General features: G+C 44.7%; 1 pseudogene; it reads right to left on the minus strand.

Annotated features, from left to right (window-relative positions):
• Window positions 1-7,050: 7,050 nt before the first annotated feature.
• On the minus strand, window positions 7,051-13,848 carry LOC112396106 (protein phosphatase 1 regulatory subunit 14B pseudogene; annotated as a pseudogene).
• Between the last annotated feature and the right edge of the window lie 4,872 nt (window positions 13,849-18,720).

Here is an 18,720-nt window from a genome sequence, read left to right on the forward strand (position 1 = left end):
AAATAGGCAATGCATGGAGAGAGACTCAGTCATGTGGCAGCAGCTAATAAAAAACGGGTGGCTGGCAACAACCATGTGAGTGAGTTTAGAAGCAGATCTTCCCCTTGTTGAGCCTTCAGCTGTTACAGGCTCTGCCCATCAGCTTGATTGCAACTCACGGGAGACCCTGAGCTGAAACCAATCCGTCTAAATTTAGGCTCCCAATTTCTGAGCCTCAGAAAGCATGTGAGACAATAGACGCTTATTGTTTTCATCAGGATGGCTTATTACACAGCAATAGGTAACTAATAAGATTTTGGTAGTAGAAGTGGGGTGCTGATGTAACGAAACACTAAAATATGGTAGTGGCCTTGAATCTTGGCAGTGTGCAGTGGAAAAAGCTGTAAGGACTTTGAGGAACAGGTTAATAAAAGCTTAACGCACCTTGAATACACTGTCTATAGAAGTTTGGACTTTGAGGAGGCTGCCGGTGAAGGCTTACAGGAAAATAATACTGGGAACTGGGAAAGGGAGAGTCTGTTATGTGGTGGCAAAATATTTAGCCATACTGGTGCCTGCAGTAATGTGGAAAATAAAAAATGTACCTAATGAACTAGGTGATACAGTTAAGGAGATTTCTAACCTAGGTGTTGAAAGTGCCTTCTGTTTTTTTCCTGTTGCTTATAGTAAAATTGCAGGAGGAGAGAAGGTGAGGGCAGAAGCAGTCAGCACAAAAGAGCCAGGACTAGCTGTCTTTGAAGATTTGCAGCAAGAAATGGCTTCTAAGCAAAGATCAAGTTGGGGCCACTTTTAGGAAAACAAGCTCCAGACGTGGAGCCAAGGGTGTGACTGTAAAATCTTAAGATCTCACAAAATCAAAGATGGTATCTCAGAGTACCAAGCAGCCAGCCAAAAAGCCCTCTAAAGAGATTAAGGGTTTGTCTTCACAGATCCACTTGATCAAACAAGAACGCTTCTTGGAGGCTCAAGGACATGGTACCCCAGCAAAAGCCCAGGGTGAGGAAGGACCAAATGCACAGGGATTGGTGGGTGGGGCTTTGGTCTAATGGAATGAATCCTAAAAGTAGTCACAGAAGACCTTCAGAGTTCTTAAGAGTCATACTGGGAGTGGCGCCATCAGCTTGAAATGAAAGGAACATTTCATGTTCCTTTGGACCCCCAGGCATCAACAAGTAGGAGGCAAGCTGTGGAAACTACTCCTCTGCAAACGCGTTTTACCCTTCATGAAAATGGAAAGATGATGGAGAGGCCAAAACCAGGAGCCCGCAGGGTGGCATTAGGGTCATAGAGAACTATTCTCAAACCTCACCTCTAGACCAAATCAGGGAACATCTGCTCGGCAGGATTTTGGAATTGCTACCCCTACGTGCTCCTCATCACCCCCTTTGCGAGCAGGAGTGTTTATAGCAGTTATCCTCTGCTTGTCCCACCGTTGCATGTTGAGTGTGTGTCGCTTGAGTGACAGGTGTCTACAGATTGAGAGGAGCCATACATCAGAGACTATATCGAAGAAGTCTCATCTGTACTTAGACATGATCTAGATGACAAGTGTCTAGACATGGAACGGTTGCTGTGATGGGATAAGACTTTTAGGGGCCGTGGGAGGGGTTAGTGTATGTTGCATGTAGAAGGGATTTGAATCATTGGGAGCCAGAAGGTAGGCTGTGGTAGGCACCCTCCAAGACAGCCCACCATGACCTCTGACTCTCGGCATCCCCTCCTCTTCCCACATTGTACTAGAGTTGGTCTTTGTGACCAGCAGTGGAAGTGATGGTATGTCACTTGGAGATTAGTGTATTAGAGACTGTGGCTTCCATTTGGGGCATGTTCTTGATCTCTTACTCTCTTGGATGACTTGCCGTGGGGGAATGCCAGCTGCCACATGTTGAGGATGTGCAGGCAGCCACGTGGAGAGCCCTGCACAGGGAAGAACTTCCAGCCTGTAGCTGCGTGTGAGAGCTTTCTTATGAGCGTACCTCTAGCTCTAGTCAAGGCTTCAGATGAAGGAGCCCCAGCTGACACCTTGACTACAACCTCATGGGACATTGCATAGAAAAGAATTCACATAGCAGGCCTGAAACTGCCATCCGTAGAAAGTCCTGCTTGCAAGATTGGCTCTTGGCTGGCATCTGGGAGCTTGGATTTAGGGAGGGTTCTCACCATTCTCTAACTGATGGTGAGAGTGGTTGACTGTCCCTAAACTGTGCAAGCAGTATTTTTATCATGAACACCTGCTTCTATCTGGAAGTCTGGAATTTTGGTATGTGCTAGACAGAGGGTGGGTATGTGAACAGCCACCAATAAAAACCTCGGGCACTGAGTCTCTGATGAGCTTCCCTGGTAGAGAACATTTCACAAATTGTAGTCACAATACGATGCTGGGGAATTAAGCCTGTCCTGTGTGACTTGGTAGGGAGAGGACTCTTGGCAGCTCATGCCTGGTTTCCTACGGACTTCACTCCAGGCACCCTTTGCTGATTTTGCTGTAATAAATCAGAGCTATAAGTAATACCATGTGTGAGTCCTGTGCATCATTCCAGTGGTCACTGACCCTGGGGGACCCCCAGCACAGAGACCCTGAGCCAGAGCCACCTCCTCTGAAACTGTGAGATAACAATTGTTTTGTTATTTTAAGCCACTGAGTTTTAGAGTGGTTTTAATCCTCACAGCCGTAGATAAACTAATACCGGAAGCCAGTCATTTCTCTCCAGCATTTAGCTTAGTGCCTGGAACACAGGTGTTAAAGAAATATTTGTTGAGTGAATTGATATTTCTACCTTTGAAGAATTTTATAGCCCATCTGGCTGCTTTGCGGGAAACCGCGATCCTGGGTCGGTATAAGGAAGCAGGCTTCCCTTCCTGTTCCTTTGTCTGGAAGAACCAGTCCCAGAGGCAGCCGCCTGCCTTACAGTTGTCACTTCTGCCATCTTCCTTTCTGGATGACGTCCACACGTATGAGAAGTAGTGTGTGGCCGTCAGACCATGCTTCGTCTCTGTTCCTCACTTCTTAGGTCCCCTGATTTTTTTTTCTCTCTCCTATGCCTTGGTGATGATAACTATTCTTACCATTGAAATAAAACCTTCCTTCTGAAAAATTAATTAACAAATGTTTCAGGACCTTATAAGATACTAACATTTCTCTACTGAGCCTTGCCTTTTTATCATATTATTGCCTCCATAGAAGTTGAGACAAATGAACTTTTCTTATTTCATATTGTCCCCTCCTCTGCACAGTATCTCAAAATAGACTTATATACGAAGATAGAAACCATAGCTTTGATGTGGGAGAAAAACCTAAAATATATACTAGAAGTAGACTTCCTTGAGGAGTTATTTACAGTTTCTTAGAGAAGTATTTTAATCAAAGGGTGTGTCTGTTCTCGTGTGTGGGTATGTGTGCGTGCACGCACACACACACACACGCACACACACACACACACACAACCATATTGATTCCTGTGGTCATTATCAGAACGTTTCCCTCTCTTCAAGTCTCCTTCAGTCTTAGGAGATGACCTTGACTCCTGTTTTCCTGATAATTTCAAGGTGATCTAATAGGACCTCTCTCACGTGATCTCCTTTCCACCTAATTAGAAAACTTTCCTCCTCTTTTATCAAAAACTCGTCTATCCTTCTTTCAAAAGGTCTCCTCTCTAGCCCGTCCTCCCTCTTCTTGAACATGTCATCTGTTTTTCTGCTTCTCATGCCTGCATTTCTTCCTTTCTACCAGTTTCTATAAGGATGCTCAGGTTTCTCCAACACTAAATAGAACAGCCATCCTTTTCCTTAGACTTGCTTTCACTCGGAGCTGGACTTCTGTGCGTTTCCTTTACTCTCCTGCCACACTTACGATCAGTCCCTTGTGCTGGCAGCCTTCAACTTCCTCATCACCCATCCCCTGCTTCCCACTTAAAACACTTTCCACTCTGAGATGCCCTTTCCACTCTGAAATGCCCTCCAAGGTATTTTAGTGACCAAGTCTGTTAACCCTCCACCCCCCCCACCCCACGCAGATTGTTGACCTTTCTAAAGTATTTTTTTTATTGCTTTACAGTTGTCAGCTTCTGCCGTCTTCCTTTTTGGATGAGGTCCATGTGTATAAGAATTAGTGTGTGGCCATCAGGTTTTACCTCCACCTTTTTTGTCTCGGAGGCAGTTTTGTGAGTGGTAAAGAGCTTGGACCACAATTTGAATTGTGACTCAACCATTTACCAGCTGTGTGACTTTGGGCAGGTTTGTGAACCTGGGAATGTCTCATTTACCCTCATCTGTAAATTGAGGATAAAAGTAATACCCACATGGCTGTATCGTTGTGAAGACTAAATGAGTTAGTACGTGGGAAATACTTAACAGTGCCCGGCATAGGGTAAGCAAACAAGAAACTTTAGCCTTTATTGCCAGTTGAGTCCCTTGTCGAGTAAGCGAGGTTAATCATCAAATAGCTCCTGTAAAATGAAGCGTGGATACGTTCTTCAGTAGATGAATTATGTATTAAAGACTGTGTTTTACCAGTTTAAATGGCCAGGAGCCATGAACACGGCAATCTCAACATGTGGGAGTTTATAGGGATAGTGTGTAATCTTGCACATTTAAAAGGTGAGTCGGAGCCCTTTTGTAGGCAGATTCCTACAGTGACAAATGAGGGGAGAATTAAAGCCTTCTTAGAAGAAATTTGTCATTGGTTTTGTGAACAGCATACTTAATTTACGCACACTTGATGAGGGCAGGGACGCGGCTGTTTCAGGTCACCGTTTGTATACCAGTTCTGCACTCGGCCATGGTAGGCACTCAATAAACTCATGAACGAAATACACATTTGTGAACAAACATGTCTATGCTTTGTTGATTGTAAGTTGTACACATAATGCAGGCTTTGTGTGATGAACTGATGATGGACAAGGGAACTCTTGTCCACAGAGTGGGATGGGGGCTTGCAGGCTTTTCTTCTGATTTTTATTGGACTTGAGGGTGAGCATCTTCAGAAACCATGCAGGCAATGTTTGCTACTTGGACATGCCTCCCTCTAAGCCGATCAGGTTCTCTGATTCCTCTGCCATTCCCTGCCCTTATCGCAGCTGCTGGATCTGATCTCACTGTGAAAATAGTGTTTCCTTTCTACTGACCCATGGGGTTCAGCATTTGATTAACAAGTTTCCAAGTTCTGAGCCAAACACCTAGGTAAATCCACCCGGATGCTGCGAGGATCTGCGGTAATTTACAACCACTGCATGAGCCCTGTGTTGAATGGCACGCTCTTTGTAAGGGTGTGGTGTCATTTTTAATGCTGGTTCCAACATCGCTCCTAGCTGTGCGGTGTGTTGACTCCCATACTTGATGACATTGACAGTCAGGAGAGGAGTGACTTTAGTTGCCGCTGCTGAATTAAAGAAAATCAGATTTACAGTATAAATGGATTTTGCTGTCTTCAAACTAGTGACCTTGGGATAGATGTAATCCTTCGATGCTTCCATCGATGTTGCTATGGCCCCAAACATTTCTGGAATCCTTCTTTTTAAGTTGTCTTCTGAGCCTATGGCATATTCTTGGGAATATTTTCAAGTCTGACAAATATTCATTCTTTGTAGGAGGCTTTGATTTTTGGAAAAGGGAAAGAATCACTGGCATTGAGTCCAGCAGCTAAGGTGGGTGATGGGACCAGGGAGCACTGGTCCTGTCCAAGGCAACGTAGGATTTTAGATGTCTTTTCATTTATGTCATAAGACTGGTACGTTTTTTGTTCTGAACAGTGTTTCTTTTAAAAATAATGTTTCAAATTATAAACATATCAAGCCTATAGAATACTATGGGACTCTGTTTGACAGACAGGTGTATTTCCAGCACTGATGTTTAAATGGATGCTAACTTTTTTTTTTCCCAAGCGAATTAGTTTGTGTAATGAAGACTATGGTGTGAGCTTAGTCTTAAACGATGCAGGTTAAACATTAACCAGCTCAGACCACAAACCAGATGTGAAGATGATCTCAGCTGTGCCTGGGTCAGTGTTGCACTGGAAGAAAGGAATCCAGGTGACTGAGTTTGCATTCTCTGGCTCAGCAGGGAGTTGGGTTTTTTTTGGTTGTTATTAAGACTTGTATGCCTCCCAAACAAGCTGGGCATAAATTTAATTCTTCATTAAAATATGGGCAAAAAACTCAATTTTTACCTAATTTCCAAATTATATAGAAAATTTTAGATATTCATATTTGTGATCGGATGCTATTTGCTCTATTTGTTGGCATGTGTTCTTTCTTCTTTCTCCAAAAAAATACATTTTAGGTATTCCTAAAACCCTACCCCGCCCCATGCCCATCTGTACCCACCCTCCCTCTGTAGTCACACCTCTGCCAATCCCAGGTGTGTCTAGGCCTTTTGGAGGGAGTGTTTTAAAATGGACATGAATTGTATTATACTGTATGTTTCCCTCCGACAATATTTTGGAGATTTATCCATGTCGATTTGTTTAACTGCTCTATAGTGTTTCACCTTCAGAATTGTTTTGGCCATACCAGGCTCTTGACACTTTAAAATATGTTTCAGGAATGTGGAGCCCTGTTTTGCTTTGTTGGAATTACTCAGATGTTTTACAGATACATTATGCAAATTTGTCTTCTTATGATAATGGGTCTTCTCACCCACAAACATGTTATACTGTGTTTATTTAGTTCTTTTTTAATGTCCTTCAATAGAATTTCCCAATTTTTGGTATACTTTTCTTACCTATCTTTATTGAGGGAATTTGTAAGTATCCCATACCCTGTATTTCTGTTGCTTTTTTTTTTTAACTGCACCAAAGGCGTATCCTAGCTTTATTAAAGAGTCTGTGCCACAGTCAATATAAAAACACAAAAACTGCCATCAGTTTAATAATAATAAAAAACCCCCAAAATGGAAGACTGAGGGGGCAGGGAAGAGGCCCCTGGGCCAGGGGCATAGGGAGCCGTGCTCGTGGCAGCAGGCCTGGCAGCAGGGCCCCCCGGTATTGCTGTTGCTACGAGGTTGGGGGTCAGCGATTGTCCTGTGGGAGCCATTGTTCACCTGGGTCGAGGACCCTTACTTCTTCTGGGGTGTGCTCAGCTTCTGCATGCCCCGAATCTTGTCCAGCAGGCCAGAGCTGAAGACCTCAGTGGGTTTGTAACAGTCCACCAGCGGCTCCTTGACCCTGGCAACTCGGGTGTCATCGCCCTCCACGTCCAGGAGTTATCCACATCAGTCTCCAGCTCCGGGATCTCCTCTTGCTGGCAGGCGAATGAGCTGCTCCAGGATCCGCTGCTCCAGGATCCACTCCTCCAGGTTAAGGCGCTTCCGTAGCTCCTTGCGTTCCTACTTGACCATGACCTTCCCTTGGCGCCTCATTGGGCCCTCATTGTCCGTGGTGCCCGGGCCCTCGCCTGCGGCCCCAAGGGGTCTCCAAAAGTAGACGCAGGGCCCTGGGCCGCCAATGCCCGGTCCAGGGGCTGGAGCAGCCAACGCCGCGCCCCCCGCGGGGCCACTGTCAGCCCTGGCTGCCGCTGGGCCACGTGCGTGCATCGGTCCCCTTCCTGCGCCGCCACTTCCAGGAGGGCCGCCGGCTGGCTACGGGCTGCTGGCTCGGCTTAGCCCGTGAGCTCGGCTCAGCCTGGCTCCGCGCAGAGGGTGGCGGAGGGGGCACCCGGGGCCAGCTGCAGCGTGCGGAGCCCCCGGGCCGGCCCTGGCCTGGTCACGCCCCCTGTGTTTGTGCTGTTAATGGCATCTTTTTATTATGTTTTCATGTTGTTGCTAGTGCGTAGGAACGTTACTTGGTTTTGTATATCTTGCTGAACTCTCATTTAATTTCATGGTTTTTCTGTAGATAGTCTTGCATTTCCTATGCATATGGATATATAACTTGTTGATAATGACAGTTTTTTTTTTTAAGTTTCTGTGACTAAAGGAAAACCGTTCTTCTACTGACAACACGTGCGTGGATTTTCCACACATTTCAATTTTCTGTGGACCAACTGGATGGCCTACAGTTTAATTCAATTCTGGCATTATCGACCTGGAGTTAGCATAGACCCCTCAAGACTGTCCCCTCTTCAGATGCCAATCACAAGTCTGGGCTTCCCATGCTTTTGACTAGTAGGTTCCCATGACCCCCTCCTGAGTTCAATAATTTGCTAGAATGGTGCACAGATCTCAGGAGAGCGCTGTACTTACTATCACTGGTTTACTATAGGGATACAACTTAGGAACAGCTAAATGGGAGAGATGTATAGGGCAAGATATGGGGGGAGGGGTACACGGGGCTTCCATGCCCTCTCCAGGCACGCCACCCTCGCAGCACCTCCATGTGGTCACCTACCCAGAAGGTCTCCAAACCCTGTCCTTTATGGTTTTTATGGAGGTTTCATTATATAGGCATGATTGATTAAATTCTTGGCCATTGGTGATTGAACTCAATCTCCAGCCCCTCTCCCCTCTCCTCTGGTAACCAGCTTCATCTGCCAGGAGTCACCTCATTAGCATAAATTCACCTGTGGTTAAAAGGGACTTATTATGAATAGCAAAAGACACTCGTCTCACCCCTATCACTCAGGAAATTCCAGGGGTTTTAGGAGCTCTGTGCTAGGAACCCGGGATGAAGACCAGATACATGTATTTTATATCACAGTAACTTTCACTTATTTTTCTTGAATTAATGTATTGGCTTGGACTTCCACTCTAATACCTGTCTTTGTAAATAAAGTTTTATTGAAACACAGCCACACTCTTATTGTCTCTGGTTCCTTTTGCATTACAACAGCAGAGTTGACTACTTGGAACAGAGACTTTCTAGTTTGCAAAGCCTGAAGTACTTGCTATCAGGCCCTTTACAGAAAGTTTGTGAACCCCCTCAACAGTGTTGAACACAGGAAGCGATAGTAACCTTTCTTGTCTCATTACTGACTTTAAAAGGAGAGCTTATAGTGCTGTGCCATTAAGAATGATGCTATCCGTGGGCTGGTTAGCGTGTGCCCTTTATTGGGTTAAGAAAATGTCTTTCTAGTCTTAGATTTGTAAGAAAGGTTTTCTTGTTTGCCGAATTTTGTTGTTTTTAAGAAATCATAAATTAATGTTGAGCTTTATCAACTGTGTTTTTGGCATCTGTGATTGGTTTTTCTCTCCTTTTAAACATACCTAATTATATTCTCTTTCAGAGTTTTCTATTATTTCCAGTTCTTAGAGGCTGGAATCCTCTGGTTCACTGTGCTTTTATCACTTGTGAGCTTCCTGGGTCTGACTTTTCTAATTGTCTGTAGCATGGGTTGTGGGAGTTTTGCTCTCATTTTTCCCATGCCCATCGTTGGCCCAGGACCAATTTTTATGCTAATTTCTTAGGTTGGGCATTTCCAGACTGTAGCCTAAATTTGTACCCCAAATTCTCCAGAGGTAGAGGTATGAGGTTCAAATTTTTCAGGAAGCTTTTAGTTCTCCTCTCCTGAAGCCAGAGATAGACAAGCTAGCTGAGCTGGTAGGGAAATACTTTTCAGCCCATTTTTCCTGGAGTTGCAGCTCTTTGCAGGGCCTCGCATTGGGCAGCACCCTCCTCTCTCGGGCAGGACTCAAGGGCTTAGCCTCCTGTTCCCATTTGCTAGTTGACATCTACACCCTTACTTCCCCTGGATCAATGCTTATTCTATTCCTTCCTCTGTGCTGTGGTCCCCCTCAGCCCCAGGAGTGGCTGCCCAGTTGATTCCTCTGCTTACTTCTGGTTTTCAGTTGAGGCTTTGTTTCTGGTACCTGGTAATTTCCTATTCTTTATTGCAGGTTCAAGTATGCATTTAAAAAATTACTGTATCTGGATTTTTTCTTAATGGCCATTCTGACTGGTGTGAGATGTTATCTCATTGTAGTTTTGATTTGCATTTCCCTAATGATTAATGATGTTGAGCATTCCTTCATGTGTTTGCTGGCAGTCTGTATATCTTCTTTGGAGAAATGTGTATTTAGGTCTTCTGCCCATTTTTGGATTGGGTTGTTTGTTTTTTTGTTATTGAGCTGCATGAGCTGCTTGTAAATCTTGGAGATTAATCCTTTGTCAGTTGCTTCATTTGCAAATATTTTCTCCCATTCTGAGGGTTGTCTTTTGGTCTTGTTTATGGTTTCCTTTGCTGTGCAAAAGCTTTGAAGTTTCATTAGGTCCCATTTGTTTATTTTTGTTTTTATTTCCATTTCTCTAGGAGGTGGGTCAAAAAGGATCTTACTGTGATTTATGTCATAGAGTGTTCTGCCTATGTTTTCCTCTAAGAGTTTGATAGTGTCTGGCCTTACATTTAGGTCTTTAATCCATTTTGAGTTTATTTTTGTGTATGGTGTTAGGTAGTGTTCTAATTTCATTCTTTTACATGTAGCTGTCCAGTTTTCCCAGCACCACTTATTGAAGAGGCTGTCCTTTCTCCACTGTATATTCCTGCCTCCTTTATCAAAGATAAGGTGACCATATGTGCGTCATATGTGCGATTTATCTCTGGGCTTTCTGTCCTGTTCCATTGATCTATCTTTCTGTTTTTGTGCCAGTACCATACTGTCTTGATTACTGTAGCTTTGTAGTATAGTCTGAAGTCAGGGAGCCTGATTCCTCCAGCTCCATTTTTCGTTCTCAAGATTGCTTTGGCTATTCAGGGTCTTTTGTGTTTCCATACAAATTGTGAAATTTTTTGTTCTAGTTCTGTGAAAAATGCCAGTGGTAGTTTGATAGGGATTGCATTGAATCTGTAGATTGCTTTGGGTAGTAGAGTCATTTTCACAATGTTGATTCTTCCAATCCAAGAACATGGTATATCTCTCCATCTATTTGTATCATCTTTAAATTTCTTTCATCACTACTGGGCATATACCCTGAGAAAACCATAATTCAAAAAGAGTCATGTACCAAAATGTTCACTGCAGCTCTATTTACAATAGCTAGGACATGGAAGCAACCTAAGTGTCCATCATCGGATGAATGGATAAAGAAGATGTGGCACATATATACAATGGAATATTACTCAGCCATAAAAAGAAACGAAATTGAGATATTTGTAGTGAGGTGGATGGACCTAGAGTCTGTCATACAGAGTGAAGTAGGTCAGAAAGAGAAAAACAAATACTGTATGCTAACACATATATATGGAATTAAAAAAAAATGTCATGAAGAACCTAGGGGTAAGACAGGAATAAAGACACAGACCTACTAGAGGATGGACTTGAGGATATGGGGAGGGGGAAGGGTAAGCTGTGACAAAGTGAGAGAGTGGCATGGACATATATACACTACCAAATGTAAAATAGCTAGCTAATGGGAAGCAGCTGCATAGCACAGGGAGATCAGCTAGGTGGTTTGTGACCACCTAGAAGGGTGGGATAGGGAGGGTGGGAGGGAGGGAGACGCAAGAGGGAAGAGATATGGAAACATATGAATATGTATAACTAATTAACTTTGTTATAAAGCAGAAACTAACACACCATTGTAAAGCAATTATACTCCAATAAAGATGTTAAAAAAAATAAACGGCATTAATGATGATAATAATTCTCGGTGCTTATAGCAGGAATGTTTGGATGTGTATGTCATCTTAGCTCAACATCTTGCTGAAATGAGGGATCGCCATTTAAATGCAATTTCAGGATTCAACACCCAAAAGCAAAACAAAACCCAGTAAAACAAAAAGCAAAACCCCAAATCGGATCCCTAAACGAACTAATCATGAACTAGGCAGCATGCAGAGTCCTCTGATCTTAGCTCATGTAATTCTTACGAAGACCCCATAACTCTTTGCCAATGGAGAACTTGAGTAACTGGCCTAGCAGTTTGTCAGGGGCAGAGCCAGGCAAGGAACTTAGCTTTATCTGACATTTCCCCCTCTTAAGTGGTCTGAACATCAGTAACACTAAGTATGAAGTGTGCCCGTTCTCAAGGTGACTAATGTGAAGGTCAATGCTATTTTCCATCTCATATAATATATTCCTAATATATTTACGCAGTTGTCTCACCTGGTAATCCAGAATAGAATCGTGATTGTGTTTGTCTATGAGAGTTTGCAGTTTGGGGTGAGTTTAAATTAAAGAAAAATCTGAAAAGCAGTTGCCTAGGGGCTATTAATAGTTGCAAAAAGGAGCATGAGTAGACTTCCTTCTGAGCACAGTAGAGCTCCAGGGGATTAATAGGGACCCATTGTTTTCCATGTTGACTTTCGAGAAATGTACCTTACTCCCAGTCTGCTGAAACATGTTTTAAGGATGTATTGCCATGCATGTAGTTTCTGGAAGGCCACAGACAAGTGAATTTTTATATCCCCTCTTGGTTCATTTGCTCATCCTCTGAAATCAAGGCCTCTGCAAAGAAGGAGTCAGTGGTCATTATAGTTTGTGATTAGGAGTTGCAGGTGGCTGACGTTTTGGTCTCAGGTAATGGCTGAGGATGGACCCCAGGGCACTTCACCTTGTTCACAATCTAATTTAGCAGCACAGCCTTAATTTGAGTCGAAAAGTGGCCTTAGGGATTTTTGCTTGGTGCTTGCATGAGCATTCTGGAACGCTGTATGTTACCTGATGCTACCTGAGAGGAGGTGCTTGGGCAGTCATGGCTTCTCTGAGCCCGCATCTACATGGGGGAGGTTGAGAAGTGGCAGAAGTTCTATTCTACCAGCAACATAGACCTGTCTCACTATGAAGTTGTGCTAATGGCTTTGCCAAGAATTTTCCCGGTGCACAGTAGGCATATTTGCTGGAGGAGCTGATCTTGCAGTCCCTGTATATCTGGAGCAGTCAGTTATGAATCTGCTAATTAGCTTGATGTTTGGTCTCCCAGCTAAGTGAGCTCTTGTGAACTCTGCCAGAATCTGGATTTCCAAATGATCTGACGAGAGGAAAGGGAAAGATTGGGCCAAAGAGGCCATTACAAGTTAATTTCATATTTCAGAAGTTTACTCAGCCCTAGCGCCTGCCTTTTCTGTTGCCACAAAACACCCATTCTTCCCCTTTCATAGCTGCTGACCCATCCGTGGGTGAAGTGGTTTTGCCTCCCTTTTTTTGTTTTCAGTATTAACGTTTGAAAAAGCCTCTGGCCACATGGTGCAAGGTGTGGCCCTCCCCAGGGGCACATCTCACCTCTCTTCCCTGCGTGTTCCAAGGTTCAGCACTTCCCATCTGCCTTTCTCTTTACAATTTTTTGAGATACTCACCAATAAATGCTAATATTTACTGAACATGTTTTATATGCGAGACACTTCTAAAAGCACTTTAATAACAATGGTAATATTACTGAGCATCTACTGTATGCTAGGCGCTGCCCTAGGCACCGAGGATGTGGAACAAGCTCCCTCCTGGAGCACATGTTTTATTAGGCAGACAGCCAGACAGTACAACCCATCAGTAGACAAACATATACTATGTCAGATAGTTACACACGTGCTCTGAAGGAGAAGCGTGTAGGAGCTGGCCAGGGAAAGCCTCTCTGACGGGGGGGAGAACAGAGTCTCCAAGGAAATGAAGGAATAAGCCCACTGGGCCTCAGATCTTCTCCTCCCCAGGTCTTGCTGACTCAGACAGAGCCAGTGGCATGGGGAGCCCCTCCCTCCCTTCTCTGCTCTCTGCTCATGGCACCACTTTCTCCCAGACCGCAGCCTCTAGGCCTGAGTCCCCACCCTTCCCTCCTCTTTCCTCAACCAATCGCCAGGCCTCATTGACTTTCTTTGGAAATCTCTGGGGCATCCCTTCCACTGCCTTTGTGAAAAGGAAACCCCTGCCAGCTGAGCGCTTTGCCTGTCCATTTTAGAATGACTGTAAAGGCCTCCTAAGTGTTCTCTCTGGGCTGCTAGCCTCTCTTCTCACCAATCTGTCACCGCCCAAGTGCTGGCACATACACGCCATCGTTTGAGTGCTTATTCCAGGCGGGGCACTAGATCCCCATAGGAGCTTTATTATTATTATTATCATCCCCATTTTACAGATGAGGAAACAGATTCCCTCAAGGTCACTCACTGATCCAATAAGTGGTTAAGTCAGAATTTGAACTCAGGTCCGACTGAATCCACAGGCCTCTTCTAGCCAGGAGCCCAAGCTGCCTCTACCCTGCCCTTCTATGTATCAAGACCCTGCTTTGATCGCTCCTTTGCTTAGAAATCTTTCATGCTTCCCATCATCTGTGGGGGAAAGTCCAACCATTTTGAAATAGTTTTCAAAGCCTTTCATAACTGGACCACGCTTCACCTGTCTCCCCGTTTTATATCTGAGTTCTCTCCTGTGACAACCTCTTCCGGGCACACACAGATGTGTCCTGTTGGCAAACATGGCTACACCTGTGCTCACAGGTGGGTGCTTTTTCACTCCTTCTGTGTTAACTACTCTCCACGCCCCAGCTCAGACTGCATCCTCTCTTACCTTCATTTGTGTCCATCTTTACCTCCAGCCTCCACCTAGTTAGGAGTGTCCTGCCTGTCTTAAGCCGACCTGATGTCATAGGATGCACTGGGCCATCCTTTGAGCACCTGTAGCTCTCTTAGTTCTGATCCCCAACTGGCCATTCCCGTTGATTTCCTTAGTACTTTCCCACATGTGATCCTAAAATATTGAGAAAACTTATATGTCCAAAATGAGTATAACTTTCTAAGTAAGAGTCTTGGAAGATACATACTTATTTCACTAAACCTTCTCAGAGCTCAAAACACATTTGGAGGAACCCCCTTTGCTAAACTGCCTTACAGCTACCCAAGAAAGCCAATTTCCTTCTTTAATAACTGTGACTCATTCTTGGACCCACGATGACACGAGTCCAGTTCATTCACCCATCTGAATCATCAGTAGGGACTCCATTTAAAATTAGACAATTTTCCTAAATCAAATCCATCCTCAAGAGATTAAAAGTAGATATTCACTAGAATGTGCCCTGGGAAATTCTGAAATAAGAGTTCTGAAAATGTTGGTTTAAAATGTCGGGCTGAAACTAGGAGAAAAGCAAGACTGGAATGTTCCTCTTATTTCTTAATTCATTGTCCCTCACTTACCTGCTTCTTAGTGGAAGAAAAGGCAGAAAAGGAAGCATGGGAAGGAAAAGGGGGACTAATCAGAGGCAGCTGGAATCCCAGGAAACAGTTAAAACTCACAAAAAAGAAAATGAACAAAATTTTCTCCTGAATCCAAGCCTTCCTTAGGGGAGGATGGAGCAGGAAATTTCATTCTGAAAATGGAATGAGAGCTGGTCCGGTGCAATTGGAAAGATGGGTATAGAGGCAGGAAGAATGTGGTAGAAAGACCTAGGGACCCTGGAGCAAAGGAATGCCATTTATTTGCAAATAATTCTCCAGAGTTAAGGGAGGGGATGGCATAGAGGGGGAGGCTGGGGAGTAGAGGGCTTTGTCCAAGCTGGATCAAGACCTTGTTCTTCTTCACTCTTCTGGTTACGTGCAACTCCTCTACTCAGCAGTTGTGTCGACAGTGAGCTCGCTGAGAGCTGCCACTGAATTTTATTCTATACACGATGTACATCCAGCACTTAGCACTTGTCTGGCCCCTAGTAAGGACTCAATACATATTTGCTGAGTGAATAAATACAAAATACTTTGTTGCTGGAAGAGGTTAAGGCTAATTCTGCTCTGTCATTTCTGGTAGCGGCCACCAGGTGGTGCCTTCCCAAGAGCAGGAGCAAATGAGATCTTGAATCTTGGGTGGAAGGCTTCAGAGAAGCCTTAGGTCTCACCCGGAACCCTCACCCGCGCGCGTGCCCTCCAGCAATTCATCACACTTTCTTATTCCTCTGTTGAATGTGCCTGCAGAGTTCAGACAAGTGGCTAGAACCAAGTTTCTTTACTTGGAGTCAGTTTCACAGGAGGCCCACAAAAACCTTTGAGAAGGTTTCATTTACGGCTAAACTTTGGGATGTGAGACCAGTTCCGCCCCAGGCCTGTGCTCTGTCACGTGGGTTCCCGTTGTTCCCAATTACCCCCTATTCTTCAGGAGAACGTCTACTCCCATGGACCCTGTATTTTCTCTGAAATTCTTCCCCAGAGTCATTTATGGCTTCACACCCAGACCTGGCAGCCTGTGGGTTGAAGTGCGCGGCACCCCTGCCCACTTTAAGCTGCTGCCTGATGAGTCCCTACGCTGTGCCTGTGGTTTATATGTTCACATTCTCAGAACAGTTCCACAAGATGGGCAGAAAGCAGAATAGCAGCTCAGCAGGCTTAGGCAGCCTTCCCAGAGTGACACAGCCAGTCCAATGGAGAGAGGACTCAAGCCCAGGGCCCACAGGCCTCGCTGGGATTCTTCTTTATTTCCCCCCCCCCCACACACTGTATTTTATTTTTACAAGAGATACATAAACTGACACCAAGCATTGTAAGTGGATGGCCACAACAAAAGCAACAATGAGTGCAATTACCACACACGGAACACACTCACTATGTCATAATATTGACATTCAGTCCAGGTCCCTCCACTGTAACAGCTCCTTTACTTTGCAGTGAAAATTGATTTGTATATTTTTTGCCTCTGAGTCCTTGTGGGATTTTTTTTTTTTAATTCAAACAGAAAGTCACAAAAGTTATAATCATCCTCATCATTTCACTCAGTCCTTGCTGGGATTCTTATTGCATTTCACATAGAGTGAGTGCAGTTTCATGTATCTGTATGTCTGAGGTCCAGGGACAATAACAATAATAATAGCGACTTGGGCAAAGCAGCAGAATACATGGACTTTATGTCTGAGTGCCCCCTCCAAAACGTACCTGTCCTGTGTCTCACTGCCTGGTTTCTGCTATATAAGTTGCAATGAATTGTACAAAGTTAATCAAATAAATAGATCAATATAATGCACTTGCTAAATAGTGTTTCTTTTGGGAGAAGATGATTTAACTCAGTTAACCATCACCAGGCATGGGGGATGTTAATGTTGGGAGTATCAGGAATGATTGGCCTGTGGGGTCAGGGTGCGGGGTTGGGAAGAAGGGAGGTGGGAATCCAGATCACAGTGGGGGCCGAGGTGAAGGGCGGGCTGGAGGAAAGGGGGAATGGGAGGATTTGGAGTCAGGAGCGCCTCTTGAAGTCTCTTATCTCAGACCTTACTCTATACCTTTTTTTGTGTGTGTTATGCGGGCCTCTCATTGTTGTGGCCTCTCCCGTTGCGGAGCACAGGCTCCGGACGTGCGGGCTCAGCGGCCATGGCTCACGGGCCCAGCCGCTCCGCGGCATGTAGGATCCTCCCGGACCGGGGCACGAACCCGTGTCCCCTGCACCGGCAGGCAGACTCTCAACCACTGTGCCCCCGGGGAAGTGCACTCTATGCCTTTTCATAGGGCTGCGCCTGATCACCCTGGGCTTTATGGTCTTGAATGTCTTCTTTGAGCCTTTCAGAAATTTTCCACGTAGTAATATACATGATTTATGCTTTTAAACACTTAACATGCTAGAAACTGGGCATTGTTTCCATACTCCTCAGAGGAGACTTGGGAGATACTGTTATTCTTTCCTCCCACCCTTCTTTCAACTAATGAAATGGAGATTCAGGAAGGCCATAAGCTAGGTAATGTTAGAGCCAAAATTCAAAGCCAGGACTGTGTGATTATAAAGCCATGCACTTAACAGCTGTCTTGTGCTGTGAGAATAAAGTGGCAAATCTTAAAATAAAAGCACCAATTATCAGTAATCTAGCAACCCCCCGCCCCAAACCACTGATTGATTCATTCAACATGAATGTGCCAGGTGTAGTAGATACGGGGGATACAGGATGAATGAAACAGGCAAACCAAATTGAATGGAGTTTACTTTTAGAGAATAATAGAATAAAAGTTCTCTCAAACTTAGGAAAAGCTTGATTGTTCCATAGCTATGGTAACAAGTAGCCAGCGGAACCAATTTTAAATCTGTTAACTTGGTCCGCACCAACTTGTCTTAGTGAAAGCTGGTTTTGAAACCAACCGGTGTTGGCCCCCCAGTTCTGAAAGTCAACCAATCAGGGATGGATGCTCTCCAGAAAACCTGCCAATCGACATCGGCCTTACCTGAGCACCCACCTGTTGTCAGCCCAGGAATGACTCTGAACATCCGTGAATCACAGAGCTCCACGCTTTCCAAAGCCCTCTATGAGATCCGTCACCTGTTCTGCTTGTAGGGACCTTTTGGCCAGCACAGCTCTTCCATATTATCTAGCAATTTATTTAGCAATAAATTCAGCCTTGTAGTTTGATTTCAGATCCTGAGTAGTGTTCTCATTGTCCTTTGACAAAACAGGCAAGTACACATGTCAGGGAGTGTCTGGCTACAGAGAAAATAGCACAGGTAAGAGGAGCATGACAGGATGGAAAGCTCAGGAGAACCTGTTTGTTGCGGGAAGGTTTGTGGAGAGACTGGAATGATTTGAGAGAGGTCCAGGCATGCGCAGATCTAGACCTAGAGCTTTTAAGGGGCCCTGAGGAAGAGAGGTCGCCCTGTGTTTTGGGAAGGAGGAGAAGAGGAGGCTGATTCTCCAGGGCTTTGGGAGTTTGGATTTTGCTCCAAATGTAATGGAAAAGCAGGAAACTACCCAGGGATGGACCACGTCCTCTGCTTTAAAAAGGATGTGCACATGTTTGCACATGTGTGTACACACTCATGTTTGAAGTTAGGTTCGAAGGTCCTTTAGGTCTATCACAGTGTTTATGACCTTGAGCATGTGAATCAGGATGCCCTCCACTGTGTGCTGCTGCCCCTGCCCACACTTTCCCATTGTGAGTCCCAGAAGTGGGGTGATTTCTCTACCACTGATGGGGT

This window comes from Neophocaena asiaeorientalis, unplaced genomic scaffold (assembly GCF_003031525.2).
Source record: "Neophocaena asiaeorientalis asiaeorientalis breed wild unplaced genomic scaffold, Neophocaena_asiaeorientalis_V1.1 scaffold348, whole genome shotgun sequence".
NCBI lineage: Eukaryota > Metazoa > Chordata > Mammalia > Artiodactyla > Phocoenidae > Neophocaena > Neophocaena asiaeorientalis.